The sequence below is a fragment of the Suricata suricatta genome, chromosome 9, assembly GCF_006229205.1.
Source record: "Suricata suricatta isolate VVHF042 chromosome 9, meerkat_22Aug2017_6uvM2_HiC, whole genome shotgun sequence".
NCBI classification, from domain to species: Eukaryota; Metazoa; Chordata; class Mammalia; order Carnivora; family Herpestidae; genus Suricata; species Suricata suricatta.
Genome location: NC_043708.1, coordinates 48,562,759 through 48,579,393, shown reverse-complemented (window position 1 = coordinate 48,579,393; position 16,635 = coordinate 48,562,759). Strand labels below are relative to the sequence as shown.

Below are 16,635 nucleotides of genomic sequence, written 5' to 3'. Positions count from 1 at the left end.
GCAATGTACAATATGTTCTCCTTTCCTGGAGGTTGTTTGATATAAGTGAATTTGTGGTGGTATAAATACATTAAGGGGAACGGATGTTTCACTGTATAAAAATTGCTAACATCAACACTTCCCGATAAGGAGAGGACAAAAAAAGAGAAGTTTATCTTATGTGTAAATTGTCTTCTTTACACAAACAAATGCACCCCAAAGTAAACACCTTCATTTTCATAACAGTGCTGTTTAACCAAAATATAACACAAAATAGCAGATAATTAGTCAATTTTAAGTCTTCAGTACATATGTAAATATAGCAATCCATAAAATACACATGCATATATAGCAATGCATAAAATCATTACATATTTGCAAAAAAGGAACAATATCTTCAACATGGGCTAATTCACTTTGAAATGCCCACAACCAAGTGGTTTAAAAATTATCAACTTTTTCATATTTATCTCCGATATACAGACTCATGCCTCACCTATGACAATGAGGTGATCATAAACATCCCTTAAAAAAATCTGCACCAATCTATAAAATTAATCCAAGGCTAAAAATTCCTACCAGTACTTTCAGGTATAACACTGAAGCCAAAAGAATTGTGTTTATAGAAAATATCACATAAAACCTGAATTGGATGCTACAGTGTTGCCTCTCAGAATAATAATAGCGCAAATAATAAATATTGCAAAAATAATAAGGAAGCTATCCATAGGACTTACTCTGTGCCAGGTCCTATTGATTGTAATAGCAGATGTATTTATTTGGTCTAATTTTGAGGTGCAATTATTATTTCATCCCCTACAAAATTGAGAAAATGGAACCACAGATATTTAGCAATTTGTTAAGGTTACCCACCCAGAATATGGAAAAGCTAGGATCTAAAACCGAGTAGGTTATTTCCAGAGACCTTCTGAACTGTTCCGCCGTCCTACCTGCCTGTCTACAGAAATAATGTATTAAAGGCATAAGTAATTTCTGTTATTTTGTAATTTATTTGGCCTTGGTAATATAAGTCTTTGAATATTTTATTTCATTCCATTTGTTTCCTACTGCTGCTAGGAAATTACCACAAATTTAGCAGCTTAAAAATAACACATTATATTATTTCTGGAGCTTAGAATTCTGAGATGGCCTCACTGGGCTAAAATCAAATTGGCAAGGCTGTGTTCCTTTCTGGAGGCTCTAGGAGAGAATCCACATCCATTGTCTTGCCTTTTCTGGCTGCTGGAGGCTGCTCTCATTCCTTGGCTTTTGGCACTTTTACATCTTCAAAGCAAGAAATGGCCCAGAGAGCTGGACGATGCCATCTGCCAAGTTGTAACTCTTCTCTCTCCTTTTTCCCTATCTATGAACCCTTGTGACTGCCCTGGGCCCACCGAATAACCCAGGATAATCCCATTTTAAGGCCAGTTAACTAACAACCTCAGTTTCATCTGCAACCTTAATTCCCCCTTGTCATGTAATATAATCACAGGTTCAGAGGGTTACATATGCATATATAACATATGCATCTTTGGGGGACCATCATTTGGCTTAGCATACTCGTTATGTATTTATACTGGGTATTTTGTACTCATGCTTGTGTGTGAATGTGCATTTGCAAAATATCATCACAATGCAGTGGGATGTTAATTTAATTATCCACTTAATTGACTGCCTTAGACATTTTTGTTTATTACAATTTAGAAAAGGTTACCTGTATTAACCACTGATAAATTTGGTTTATGTTGGAAATTGCCATTCAGTCAGAGAAACTGTAGCAAGGCATGGCAGGCTTATCCACTTTCCCAGACTTTGGGGAACCAACTGGTAATAACTGTAATTTGAATACTTAACCTGTTTCTCTGCTATAAAGTATAAAATCCTCCAGAGTAGAATTCTGTAAGCATTTGTGAAAACTGATTTCATTTTGATGACAAGTCTGTTATTATCCTGGGTCACTTGCTTACATTTACTTTGCTTTCTTTTTAAAATTTTTCTTCATAAAAAGCAGATGGAAATAAAAAAAAATCTATAGTAGAACTATTAAACAAACACATGTGCTTACTGTGTCTCCAAAATGCTGAATTCAAATATGATAAGAAAGAGCACTCTTTGTAGTAGTATACTTTGTAGCTAATATTTAAAAAGCAGGAGAAAGTTTCCTAAATATTTATTTGGGTAGTAAATTGAATTATGTTTGAATATTTTGCTCATTTTAAAATCATGCCTTATAATTCAGAACTAACAAGGCCAATAATTCTCAGCACAAATAGAATATTTATTATCAAGCTAGAAAACTTTCGCTACATTGTGTAAATTTATTCCTAAGGGAAATTTTATTTAAGGTTCAAGTCCTCTCTTGGAAATAATGACATAGAAATATAGACCTGAAAGCAATAAGGAATGTATACATGCAACCAAACTGGACAGAAAAGAGTCACTGTAAACGCCTATATGTATGACCTACATTATATGGTGATTATAGGATTAGATGGTGTCAGTGAAAAAAGGATTAAAACGAGGTGTAACAATGATTGTAGCCTGGGCCCACGGAACAAGGTGCATAAATGCATGGAGCTGTGTTGCTAACCTTTGTTGTTGCCATTCTTGTTGTTATCAATGCCCACTTCCTAAGGAACCTTTCTAAATATACTGCTCATAACTACTTCTTTCGTTTCATGAATTTTTAAGATTTACTGTATATCTGCTTATATATGGTGGCCCTTTGGAAGGCCATACACTATTACAATATCTAAGACGCCATCTTCCCTTAAAGCAGTTTTCACATCCTTGGGGATAATATCATCCCCATCACAAATACATAAACATAGAGTGATAGAGGTAGAAGGAAGCTCAACAGGCTGTTATTCAAAACTCGTTATTTTACTGACAAGTAGCTGGAACACAAAGAGGGGAATTTATTTGTCTAAATAGATACATACTTAACAGGTAGTATGGATAAAATAAAATAAACATAAAGCTTAGAATTTTGCCACTTTGCTTTCATATACAAGTAATATTGATCAAAACAAGAAGCACTATGGGAAAGAAAAATCTCCATAAGTACCTACATGATAACTAAGCGATGTAACTGTCAGGACCCTGAAGGTATTATCTTTTAGTCTGATATTTTGATACAAGCAGAAAGTAACATTGTTTGAAAATTCAAAAACCAAGTATTACTTGTAAGATAATTTATAATAGGGAAAAAAATCTCCTTTGAGTGCAGCTCAGTCACAGAGACTTCCGAATTCCAATAGAAGGCAAGGCTTGTTTCAAAGGTCAATCACATATACTCTTGGTATTTTCCCTGAGTTAGAGCTTGTTCAACAAAGTAAGGAGTTCACAACTGTCAGATGCTGGCATTTCAAAGGGTAAAAGACATTTTATGAAATAAGGCAGAAATCTCTTCATATACAATAATGTATTAAATATCACCTGGAAAAGATATTAAAATTTCTTCTACCTATTTATGAAAAAGTGCCCTCTGTCTTAGAGTAATAAAAATTAAAAATAAATCACAATGGGAAAGTAAAACTGCCATTTGAGGTTAATGCCTTCATATTCCTGATCTAAGTGATTGTAAAATATTTTGCAGAAAGTTATTGTTAAGATCAAAACAATAAACATTGTGACATGATTAAATTCTAGCAAGTAGAAAGAGAAACAATAAGCCATGTTCCTTGGTCATCAGCAAAAATGATATCTGGCGGGCAACTACGTATGTTTCTAGTTGGAGCACTGGACCACCAATTAAACTAGTGGGATTCTCCTCATCCAAAAAAGTATTCTAAATTTCTTCGTGCTACATGTGTTACTTTGAATTCATTTCTAAATGGTTTAGGAATACCTGTTGTAAAGTAATACAGTTTTCTTGTGAGGAAGACATAAGAGATACAGTAGGAGGTAATATGTAATAATTCAAAACAAGTATTTAAAGTTTGAAGAAAAATACAGTTATATCCTTGTCTCGGGCCATAACCTTGATCATGGTAACCTTTGTGTTCCTTGAAACTAACTGTTTTTTCAGCTCACTTATCCTAAATGTGTCTCTAGGACAGTAAACTCATGCAAACCTCTCTTCAATTTCATTCATATGAATTTCCTAGGATTTTGTCAGTTTTTTTTTTTTATTAGCCCTGCTCCTAAATTTTGTTTGGCCTGACCCTAGACTCCTAACTTGTATTACATTGTGGTTTTCCTCTTACCCTTCACCTACTATACCTTTAAACCTAATAGATTTTGGTTTAATATTTTATTCCTAGGTATCATCTAGATTATAACACCCAAGCCCCAAGTCCAGGTACCATATTGCCCAAACTGTCATTATTGGTTGATATAACAGCTGAAATTGTCCTGTAGAGATCATACAATAAATTTAATTCTTCATGTATTTTTTTACTCAACTCAGAAGTATTTATTGAACAGTTCGATAGGCAGGGAACTTTGCTAGTCTTGGGGACACACTGGTAGACAGGTAAAAGTGGTTCTTTATCATAGATTTTACATTGTATTTGAGGAGATAGATATGAAAAAATAATTAATTGAATAATTAATTATCCCATTATAATTTTGATAAATACTACAAATAAGCTCAGAGTGCTTTCACAGTATATTACTAGAAACTTGCCCTAAGCAGAAAAGTCTGTAAAGATTTCATTGAATGACATTTAATCTGAGGCTCAAAAACTACAGTTTACTTTTCATAGAATGAGGAGGAAAACAAAACAGAATGAAAAGCACAAACAACCTAAAATAAGGGAGGAGTCTGGTTCATAGAGGATGAATGAGAAAAATCAGTGTGGTATAGAGAAAAGGGTAAGAGGAGATAAGACAAGTAAAGAATGGGAAAAATTGCTAACAAATCTATATCTATAAGGGGTCAGTATCTGGAATATATTAAGAACTACTACAACTCAACAACTGAAAAGTGAAATAACCCTATTTAAAAATGAGCAAAGGACTCAAATTGACATTTCTTTAAAGATTATATACAAATAGCCAACAAGCACATGAAAATGTGATTAACATCACTAATCATCAAGAGAAGTAGAATTCAACACCATAATGAGTTATCACCTCACTTCCTTTAGGATAACTACCACTAAGAAAAGAAGAAAGAAAAGGAAAGAAAGGAAGAGAAAAGAAAAGGAAGTAAAGGAAAGGAAGGGAAAGGAAAGGAACAGAATAAATGCTGGTGAGGATGCAGAGAAATCGAAACTCTTGTGCACTGTTAGTGAGAATATAAAATCTTGCAACTGCTACGGAAACCAGTAGGACAGTGCCTCCAATGATTTAAAAATATAGTACTACAATATGATTTAGCAATCCCATTGCTGGGTATATATACAAAATAATTGGAAGCAAGGTCTTTAAGAAATATTTGTGCACCCACGTTTGTAGCAGCAGTTATCCATAATAACCAAGAGATGGAAGCAACCTAACTGTCCATTAACAGATGAATAAATAAAATGTCGTCTGTACATAACACAGACAATTAGACAGGAAGGCAGTCTTGTCACAGGCTGCAACATGGATGAACTTTGAGGACATTAGGCTAAATGAAATATGTAGTCAATCACAAAAAACCAAATATTGTATGATTCTACTAATATTAAATATCTAAAAATAGTGAAGTACTTAAAAACAGAAAATAGAATGTTAATTACTATGGTCTGAGAGGAGGAAGGGGAAGAATTGTGGCTTGAAAGATTAGAGTTTTAGACTTGCAAGGTGAAAACGTTCTGGAGATCTATTTTACAACAGTGTGAATGAATACAGCTAGATACTACTGAACAGTATATTTAAAACTGGTTAAGATGATAAATCTTACATATCTTAACCAAAATAAAATAAAATCATGAAGGAGCTATCGCTACAGTTAAACAGTGTGAATGGTAGTTTGGGTTAGAATTGTAACAGTGGAGAGCAAGAGAAAGGGATACATTTAAGAGATTTAAAGTGGAATTAACATGCATATTACCTTAAATATGTGGGACAAGAGAGAAGAAGTAGTCAACAAAGTACTGGGATTCTTCTGAATTGTAAAACTCTATTTGTAGCAGTATTGTGCCTGATACAAATGTTTAAAATTTCTCAGCATACAGACAGTAAGAAAAGGCATGGCATGAGATGAGATTATGAAGGGAGTAAGAAGCTGATACTAAAGAAAGAATAAAGTGAGACATAAGAGAATCTAGAGGTTTATCTGAATATCTCCAGAGTTTATAAGTCATTTTAAGGGAAATGAGTTGAAGGGGGAAAAAAAAGGTTGAGGAGAAAGTACATCACTAGGTGCACTCTAAATAAATTAATTCTCTGGACTCACATTTACAAATTCTTTGTTCATTCTTTGTTCATTACCTATTAAAATTAACAAAAAAATTACCATAAGGAAAGAACTCCCCCTATACTCTAATCCTACACTCTTTGATGATCAGTGAAAGAAAGTGCATCATTTCAACTAATTCTTTTTTGTTTTGATTTCTGTGAAGATATGTTGATATGCAGGTCAAGATGAAGTTCCTAAATAAGCAACTGATTTGTAACTTCACAATCATATGCAAATCCGTAGATGTTTTAAATTCATCTGTAATCTTTTAATTCTTAAAGAGCTGAGGAAAGAGAAACTAAATCTTTTCCACACTTGAGATTACAAACATCTGCAATGATGTATGTAAAAACTACTATCAAACAATAGCAACAAAGTGCCTTTACTTAGACTGACACACAAAGAATCTTTAATCAAAATGTGCTTATCTTCTTTCTTCAACAAAATTGGAAGAAAAATTGGAAATTTTATTTATGTTCACATTAGATGGCATATTAAATATGCTTGGGATTCACATGTTTATAGTTTATTAGGGGACAGAAAGAGTAAGATTATATAGAAGTTATTTGAGGTGTGCTAATATAATAATCCCTTTAAAGGATAGGATAGGTCAACTAATTATGCATACTTAATGGCATCAATTTATTGTGTAGATTCACCAGTGAGTTCAGAATATTTTGTTATATTATAAAAAAATTGCGAGTATCTGAAGATATTAACCCTTATGTGCATAGTTTATGGACAACTTTCAGTACATGATTGTTTCCTACCATCTGTTATTCAGTACTATATGAGCACACTGAAAACACTCAAAATAGCCCCTAATTCTTAAAATAAATTATTAAATTATAGGCACATTGATAGATTAATGTTTAACTCAATCTTTCTTGTAAGGAAATTAAAATGGGGGGTGACTAGGTGGCTCATTCAGTTAATCCTTTGACTCTTGATCTTGGCTCAGGTCATGATCTCATGGTTCCTGAGTTTAAGCCCTGTGTCAGGCTCTGCACTGATGGCGTGGAGCCTGCTTGGGATTCTGTCTCTCCTTCTCTCTGCCCCTCACCTGCTGGTGCTCTCTCTCTCTCTCAAAATCAATAAATAAACTTATAAAAAAATTAAAATGGGATGTAGCCAAATATATTTCTACTGTACTGCTACTCACATTATAGATGATATTATTGAACAGAGATAGATACCTTACTGATAAAGAAATGTTAAATCTGTCCTTAAATGTCTACCTTATGATAGTGACTGTTTTTGGCATAGTATATCACTTAAACTTTTATTATTTTGTGCTCCTCTGTTAAGATGACATGATCTTAGTTTCTCTGCATTTCAATATACACAGACAAATTAGTATAAGCCACATATTTTTAAATCTATGCAGTGAAAAATTTGAGATATAGGGCAAATACCTACTTAAGCAAAATTTATTTTAATTTTACGACACTACTTAAGATATTTCTTAAGATTTGTTTCTGCCTATATTTTGTGCTGAGTTTTTATGAGGGGGAGGAGGAATTGAAATCAGGACTATCATTCAATAAAATTCATTGCAAAAACATTTAAAAACTGCTACTGTTTTAGAAACTAAAGCAAACTTTCTTGTTCTAATCAGCTTGCTACATTGAAATGTAATTTTCAATATGTAAAAGTCATTCAATATGTTAGCGTTGATGTTTACTTTGGCATGAATCTTATTTTTTGCAATTTTGTTTATCCCTGGGGTAATTTGTAGACATCTGAGTTTACTTTTTTCTTTTGCCTTTTCTAAAAAGATTCTATCAGTTACTCTGATATAATTATGGCTATATTGAAAAGCTGACACTGATATACTATTTCCATTTTATTACAAAAAATTTCATTGAGAAGAACTACAAATATATAATGACCTTAATATTTTATAGACTGTCAATGTAGCACTGTAGAACAGAAAATATAATCTGATAATAAAGCTCAATTATAAGAATAAAACAAAAGAACATGAAGGCATTTAAAAATAATCTACCTTTCATTTCAACAGGCAGATTGGATCATTGCAGGGAATTATTATGTAGTTTTAATGAATTCTGTGGGAAAATATTATGATCATAATATGATGGGAAATGAAAAAATTATGATCATAACATAATTATTTGCTTATATATCAATATATATGTTGTGTATGATTTATAAAAGTTATATATGTTATACATTATTTATAAATGAATAGTAATAGTTTACTCTTTAGGTGAATACACAAAAATTATACTAAAGAAAATAGAGAATAAATGAATAATCATTACATATATTTTATAGGCTATAATGTTTAAAGTATGATTTTTAAATCATCCATTGAAGGGGCAGTTGGTTAGGCATCTGCCTCTTGATTTCCGTTCAGGTCATGACCTCACAGTTGTGAGAATGCGCCCCACATTCTGCTCTGTGTCCAGCCCGTCAATCAGCCCTACATTTGGATCCATGCTGAGCATGGAGCCTGCTTGGGATTTTCTCTTTCCCTCTCTCTCTCTGCCCCTGCCCCACTCACGCATGTGTATGTGTACTCTCTCTTTCAAAGTAAATAAATGTTTAATAAATAAATAAAATCATCCATTGAAAATGAAGTTTAAAAAAAAATTAAATGGAGGCACCTGGGTGGCTCAATCAGTTAAGCGTCCGAATTTGGCTCAGGTCATGATCTCACAGCTGATGAGTTTGAGCCCTGCATCGGGCTCTGTGCTGACAGCTCAAAGCTGGACCCTGCTTCTGATTCTGTGTCTCCCTCTCTTTCTGTTCCTCCCCCGTTCACACTCTGTCTCTCAAAAATAAACATTAAATAAAAAAACAATATGAAGTAAATGCTAAAATACATGCATACATATACACACTATATATATATATATATATATACACATACACACACATATACACACACATACATGACATACTATATATAAAATCCTGACATTTTTTATCTTAAAAACTCATTTCCAGAATTTGGGAATTGTATAGAGATTTGAAATAGTTCTTATTCCTATTAACCTGGAGCACCTTTCCTTTTTTGGAATAAGTTAATACTAATATTTAACTAAAGTCAGTACTTCAGTAAGTGTACATTTGCTCTTGGAGATACAAATCACTGACTCAGGGGAGAGAAACAGAGAGCGCACAAACTTCGCCTTCTATTTAGAGAGATATAGAGTGACTAGATTGTGACATACATCTCTATCTGCTGACCTCTGGTAAGAATTGGTAGGAGAGTTTTAACAAAGAAAAAAAAATCAAATTAAATTGTTAAATGGTTTGAAAAAGAAAGCAAGTTGAAGCAAATATAAGTTAACCCAGATATTGAAAAAAAGATTAATAAAACTTTTCATCATTACTATGTGGTTTTAAATCTTATTTAAATGAATATGTGTTCTATAAATTTTTGCCCATATCCTGAAAGAGTTAAGTCATGATAATTATTCCACATCATAAAGGTCCAGTGGACTGTTTAAGCCAGTTTTCCTTCTGTGGCTCTGTATCACAACCAAATTTAAATAGAGATGACTCATTTTATCCCAGTGACAGGAGATTCTTTGTATACTGAATTCATGATGAAATCTATGCCAATAGAGGAAAATGGAAATAATAAAATAGGTAAACTTGTAGGAGGATGTATTGACATTCTAAAATTATGTTGATACTGAAAACCCAGGGCGCACATATGCCACTTACTGATGAATACTTACCTACAAGTTAACTCCCATTGCTTTCTTCTACCACTTTCTTATATAACAAGGAATTGCATATTGGGCCACAAGACAGTTATGTCCAGTGACACATCCAACAACATGTTATCTCTAACCCCTAAAACTCTCTGAGATCTTTTGAAAGTCTTTATTGACTTTTACCTAAGGTAACTGTCCCCAAACCTGCCCCTAAATAACTAAGGGTGCCCATAGGTAGTTTCCATTTAACAACTCAAAGGGAAAATCATATTACTTAATTCTTTTCCAGCTATCATTCCATTTCATTATGTTTATTCTTCCCTGTAATAGTTACCAAATCCTGATAGCCTTTTTCTTCTGGCTAAAAAAAAAATTCTGTAGCATTTGATTCGATGTGATTTACTGGTGATCTCATCTTTTAATTTTTGCTTCTTTGAAAGTTCTTTCTTTCACTTTTTTATTTACATTTTTTCCACTGGATCTAGAATTACTGACTGGAGGGCACTTGGGTGGTTCAGTCAGTTTAGTGTCCGACTTCCACTCAGGTCATGATCTCATGGGTTCGTGAGTTCCAGCCCTGCTTCAGATGCTATGCTGACAGCTTAGAATGTGGATCCTGTTTTGGATTCTTTTTCCTCTCTCTCTCTGCCCCTCCCTTGCTTGCACACTGTCTCTCTCAAAGATAATCAGGGGCGCCTGGGTGGCTCAGTCGGTTAAGCGTCCAACTTCGGCTCAGGTCAGATCTCACATTCCTGAGTTCAAGTCCCGCGTCAGGCTTTGTGTTCACAACTAGCTCAGAGCCTGGAGCCTGCATCCGGTTCTGTGTCTCCTTCTCTCTCTGCCCTTCCCCCTCTCGTGCTGTCTCTCTCTCTGTATCAAAAATAAATAAAACATTAAAAAATAAATAAACATGTTTTAAAATGGCAAAAAAAAGAATTAGTGATTGGTAGTTGTTTCATTTAAGCATGAAAATTATCATTGCATTTTATTCTGTTCTTTATATTTTTGGTCAGAAAGTCAGATGTCAGATTTATAATTGCTCCCTAGAAGGTGTGTGTGTGTGTGTGTGTGTGTGTTTCCCTATTTGAATTCATAGTAATTCTGGAATCTGAAGCTTAATATCATCAGTTATTTTGCAAAAATTCTCAAAGTATCTCTTGAAATTTCACTCTTGCATCGCTCTTTTGTTTCTCTTGGTCCCCAAATTAACTATTTTGGTTTCTCACTATGCCCCATTTATCCATTATGCTTTTTTCTTTACTTTTTTCTTTATAGTTCAGTCAAAATTTTTATATTTCTCTTTCCCTACTTCACCAATCTTGTCTTCAGCTATGCCTTATCTATTGTTAAGTTTAATAATTTATTAATTCCATTCATTGTGTTTTGTCATTATATAATTTCCATTTGACTGTCTGTACTCAACTGCTGTATCTGGAGAAATTACTCATCATTATCTTGAATGATTATCAAGATACTTAAAGTCTTTGATTATTTTAGTTTTGAGATCACTTATATGTCTTTACTTGCTGTTTTCTCACTTAGGGAGTGGTCATTTACTTTGTATAAAATGATTAACAGGACCGGGTGCCTGGGTGGCTCAGTTGGTTAAGCCTCCAAGCTCAGGTCATGATCTTGGGGTTCACAGGTTGAAGCCCCGAATCAGGTTCTATGCTGACAACTCAGAGCGTGGAGCCTGCTTCAGATTCTGTATCTCCCTCTTTCTCTGCCCCTCCTTTGCTCATGCTCTCTCTCTCTCTCTCTTTCTCAAAAATAAATAAAAACATTAAAAATTAATAAAATGATTGTCAGGACTAATTTAAAGAATTGTTTGGTGTTTTTTTCTAACAGAAAGGGTTTTCTTTTTCTTTGTGATAGGAAATTAGAATCGTTGCATATTAATTTAATATAATATGGGGTTTCAGTAGTTTGAAACTGAGTTTCTTTCTTTGTAAGAGCTAGCCAATCTCTGCTTTTGCACCCTCTTTGGTAATAGAACTAAGATCCTTACTGGAAATATGCACAGTATAAAGGTCCCTTTTTGTCAATCTCTGAAATCCAAATTTTGTTACCCAGTTTTATAGAATTACTTAAATCTATACTTTCACTCTGGTCTCTCAGTTATTTTGTTGGTTTGTTTATTTGACTATAACTCTTTGGACACATTACCAGTAATAAACCAGCAAATACCTCAAAGTGAAAAATCGTTGACAAAATTTTAAGTTCTTCTAGAGGCATGTAGCTTTCATTGGGATTTGAGGCCCCTCATGCGTGAATAGCTTGATAGTTCAGATTACTTGAAACAAGTGTTGTTTGTTCATTTTTTAAAGTTTGCGTGGCTTTTCTAGCTTTCATTGGTAGATGAATTGGTTCCACAACAAATAACTCTGCCATTACTGTAAGTGGTAATTTGTACATGCAAATTGTGACAAATGGAAAATAGGTATATTTTTATGTTAATTATCAAGAGGAGACCTACATACCTGATTGTAAAATTATTGAAGGAAGCCTTATTGTAAATATAACATAATAAGGTTTGAAACAAGCTAATATTTTAAAAGCAAAGTCTTATGAACAGACTCATCTGCAAAGAATCGTACATCTCTAAATTTTCAGAAAGTCAACTGGAAGTTAGATTTTCTGATTCCAGACCCAAGCTCTTAAACCATCAAACAGTTTGATAACACAAGTTCAAGTTTACAAAATATTTTCTGTGTACTTCTTGGTTAATTGTGCAGCTCTTCTTTTGTATCTAGGAAGCCATAGGAATATTCCCTGGCTGATAGTATGAAAAATCAAGGTTCCAATATTGTTATATACCTGTGTATGACAGCATAATGTTTCAGTCGCCTAATATTGAAAAACAATTAATAAATAAAGTCCTCTTTCAACAATATTGATATCATTTTACTTGTATCCTCTCTTCTCGCCAGAAGTATGCAGTTTTAGTCCTATAGGCAAGCTGTTGAATGTCTGCCTTTATGTATGAAAACTTCTAAACTGTTTGGAGCTGAGTTCAGTAACACACACACACACTCACAAACACACACACACACACACACACAGACCATAAAACATGCTCCTGGCCAATCTTACAGCTATTTCTAAGTCTCCTTCATTCCGCCATTCCACCACAATTGCCACTTCAGGAAAGCATACGTGTGGTGAGTTGTGTCATGGACATGTGACCCAGAAATAATGTATAATACATAACTTTTCCTTTCGTTACTGTGTTCTAGAATCTATTAATTACTTTCAGATTACAAAGACATAGGTCCAAATCTGGACGATTCAAGACATTAATAAGAAAAGTCATACAGAGGCACCTGGGTGGCTCAATCTAACTCCTGATTTCAGCTCAGGTTATGATCCCTGGGTTGTGGGATTGAGCCCCACGTCAGGCTCCCCTGAGTGTGGAGATTTTAGCTTCTTCTCTCTCCCACTCACATGTGCATGCTCTCTTTCTCCTCTCTCTAAAAAAGAAAAGAAAAAGAAAAAAGTCATACAATATGTAGGAATAAATTGCTTTTAAGCAAAGCTTTCATAGAAAATAAATTCTTTCCTTTAATAGGGATAGCTTTCTGTTTCATATGTAAAAGACTTTGAAAGTTAAACCCTGGGGAAAAAGAATAATTGATTATGCAATATGTCTTTTGTTTTTTAATACACTACTGAACGTTGAAAAACTTTCTTATAGATGTTTATTAAAGGAATATTTTTCTATCTTTGTACTATAGAATGGCAATTATATTTTCCTTTTTTGCTTTCAAAATATAAAGCTAACCAAATCTGTTATTTCAAATAATCTCTAAAAGTGTACAGAGTGACTATAAATAACAAGGAACAAATTTGACCTTTATGAGCATAATATATTTGTTGCAGATGTCTAATTATGTAGAATATACTGAATATACTAAATGAAAAGAAAAAAAGGGCAAAAATGAAACCCAAACTTTGATAAGCTGTTATGGTTTCCTGTAAAATATTTAGATAATTTTATTTTTATTTTCTTTTAAGCTGATGTAGACTCTAGTCTTTTTCATACTTATTGAGATCGCTGCTTAGAGGAAGTCTCTCCTTTACAAAAAAACCAAGCTGGAATATCTTAAAGAATACTAATAAGTAAAATCCTTTAAAAAGAGCACCCTTTATAAAACTCAAAATTAGAAGTGAAAAACATTTCAAAAAACAAAGCTCTACACATATAAATCATTGCATGAAACAATGATTAAATGCAAAAGACCGTATAAGCAATGGTGTGTGATCTGGAAAATATAGATTTGCAATCAAAATGCAGCATCATTCAGCCATTTATTAACTAGGTGGTAACACCAGGGCACTGCTAGCATTTTAATGAAGAACAACTCATTTACCTTTATTTCTGATTCTTTCTGTAATCGCCTATTACACTAACTGCAGCATTATTCAGTTTTAAGGTACCAACTGCTTGAATATCTTTCCTATGGAAGATATTTGCATTTTAAGGAAATGAATACAATTATGCTCCAACTGGGCTAGAACCAATCCTGTGCTATAATATACCCATATCGAAGTCTGTTTTCTTCTTCTTACCAGGCTTTTCTATGCTAGGAAATGTATCTCTGTATTTTAATCATCATGTATAAGCTGCACTTTAACATTATTAATGAAGTTATTTAATAGTAACTGGAATTTAGAAGATGCAGAACAAAAACTGATTTTAAATATTTAAAACAGCCAGGTAGATAATTAGTTCTCACTGAAGCCATTAATTTTCACAGTACTATTAAGGCATTTATTAAACTGTTTTGATTACATTTTATATACTAGCTTATTTAAATGATCTCTACTTACAAAATGACATGGGAAAATTATTCCAGTTATATTTTTTTCCCTCTCCAGTGCCTTGATTGATTAAATTTCCTTACCACCTCAGGACTAAAATTAATATTAGCACATTTAAAAAATTTTAAAGAATATTTGACCATTTTATTTTGTGATTTATATGCATATATATTTATGTAAAATACATTTTCATTAAAGTTACTACTAATGTAATCTTAGTATTTGTAGTTTAGCTTGGTATTCACCAAGAACACTCCATAATTTAAACAGGACAGGAAATTATATACATTTAATTTTTTTATGCTTTTTAAATTCATTTTTGACAAACAGAGAGAGACAGTGTGAGCAGGGGAGGGTCAGAGAAAGAAGGAAATACAGAATCCGAAGCAGGCTCCAGGCTCTAAGCTGTCAGCACAGAGCCCGACGCGGGGCTCGAACCCACGAACTGTGAGATCATGACCTGAGTCGAAGCCGGATGCTTAACCGACTGAGCCACCCAGGTGCCCCTGAAACCTATATACATTTAGATCAAATTTTTTCTTACTGAGAGTGGAGACTCAGGAAGGAAATCTAACAGGTGTCTAGCTCTCTAAGCAAATAGAATAAGGCAAATTTCCATTTTGCAGAGAATGAAAAAAAAAAGTAAGACACATAGCTTCAAGTAAGGAATATATGATAAGCCGTCTGGCTTGTTGATGTAAACAGCTAGTAAGTTCCATATGCAGTTCTCAATATCGGTACAAATGCAACAACACTAAATGGGCACCAGATCTGCTTAAACATCTGCCGGGACTCGCACGCAGGTAAAGCACACTTACCTGGCGGGTATGTGATTAATCTTGTTGACCAGTACATTCTCCATTCGCAAGGCAAATATCAAGGGAATATGATAAACTGGATCATTCTATGACCAAGACAATTAACAGGCTAAAGTAACTGACAGAGTAGGTTCCTAGGAGTAAGTGACCTTGAAACTGACAAGGGCACAATGTGCAGAAAGCAATACTTCCAGGTTGTAGAAAAAAGTTCTATATAATTTAAAAAAAAAACCACCAATGTGTCACCTTTTATGTACAAGTAGCTAAAGGAGAAAATAGCATCAAAGAACCTGGAAGCTCAAAAATAGTAATGCTGACTTGTTGGTCACATATTGAAATGATTCATTAATTTAAATTAAGAAAATGTTTTTTTATTTTTTAGACAGAGAGACACAGATCATTAGCAGGGGAGGGGCCGAGAGAGGGAGACACAGGAAACAGGCTCCCAGCTGTTAGCACAGAGCCCAGAGCCTGACAAGGGCCTCGAACTCACAAACCATGAGATCATGACCTGAATTGAAGTCAGATGCTTCAACTGAGCCACTCAGAGGCCCCAGTCATTCATTAATTTATTTAACAAAAACTATTTCCTTCTAGGTTTTAAGCACCATTATTTTCTGAGGAGAAAGTTTTTTAAAAAAGAGAGAGAAAGCGATGCTTAAATAAACCAATGTGTTTCTTTACAGAAAATTCTCCAAATAGCTCAGATTTTTATTCAAAGCATACAATGGGAAACAGAGTTATACAACCCTGATAAAATGTATTGAATCACAAGAAAAATATTAAAAGGAATTTAATCACCCAGTTAATCTATTTTTATTGTATTCATAATAAAAATATGCATATTGTAAAGGATAATACTTGTTTCCATTTTACCCCGTGAAGAGCAGTCCGAGAGCAGTAAATTGCGCTTTGTTAGCAGGACTTCTCCAATTTGAGGTCCTCAGCAGTGCACAGTTAAGACTTTTTTTTATTAAGAGATGGGAAATATTTA

The 16,635-nt window shown here is 33.7% G+C and overlaps 1 long non-coding RNA gene across 1 annotated transcript in view; it reads left to right on the top strand.

Moving 5' to 3' along the window:
- LOC115302026 overlaps nt 1-16,635 on the top strand; it is a 231,708-nt gene that overhangs the window by 105,826 nt on the left and 109,247 nt on the right. The window lies entirely within an intron of this gene.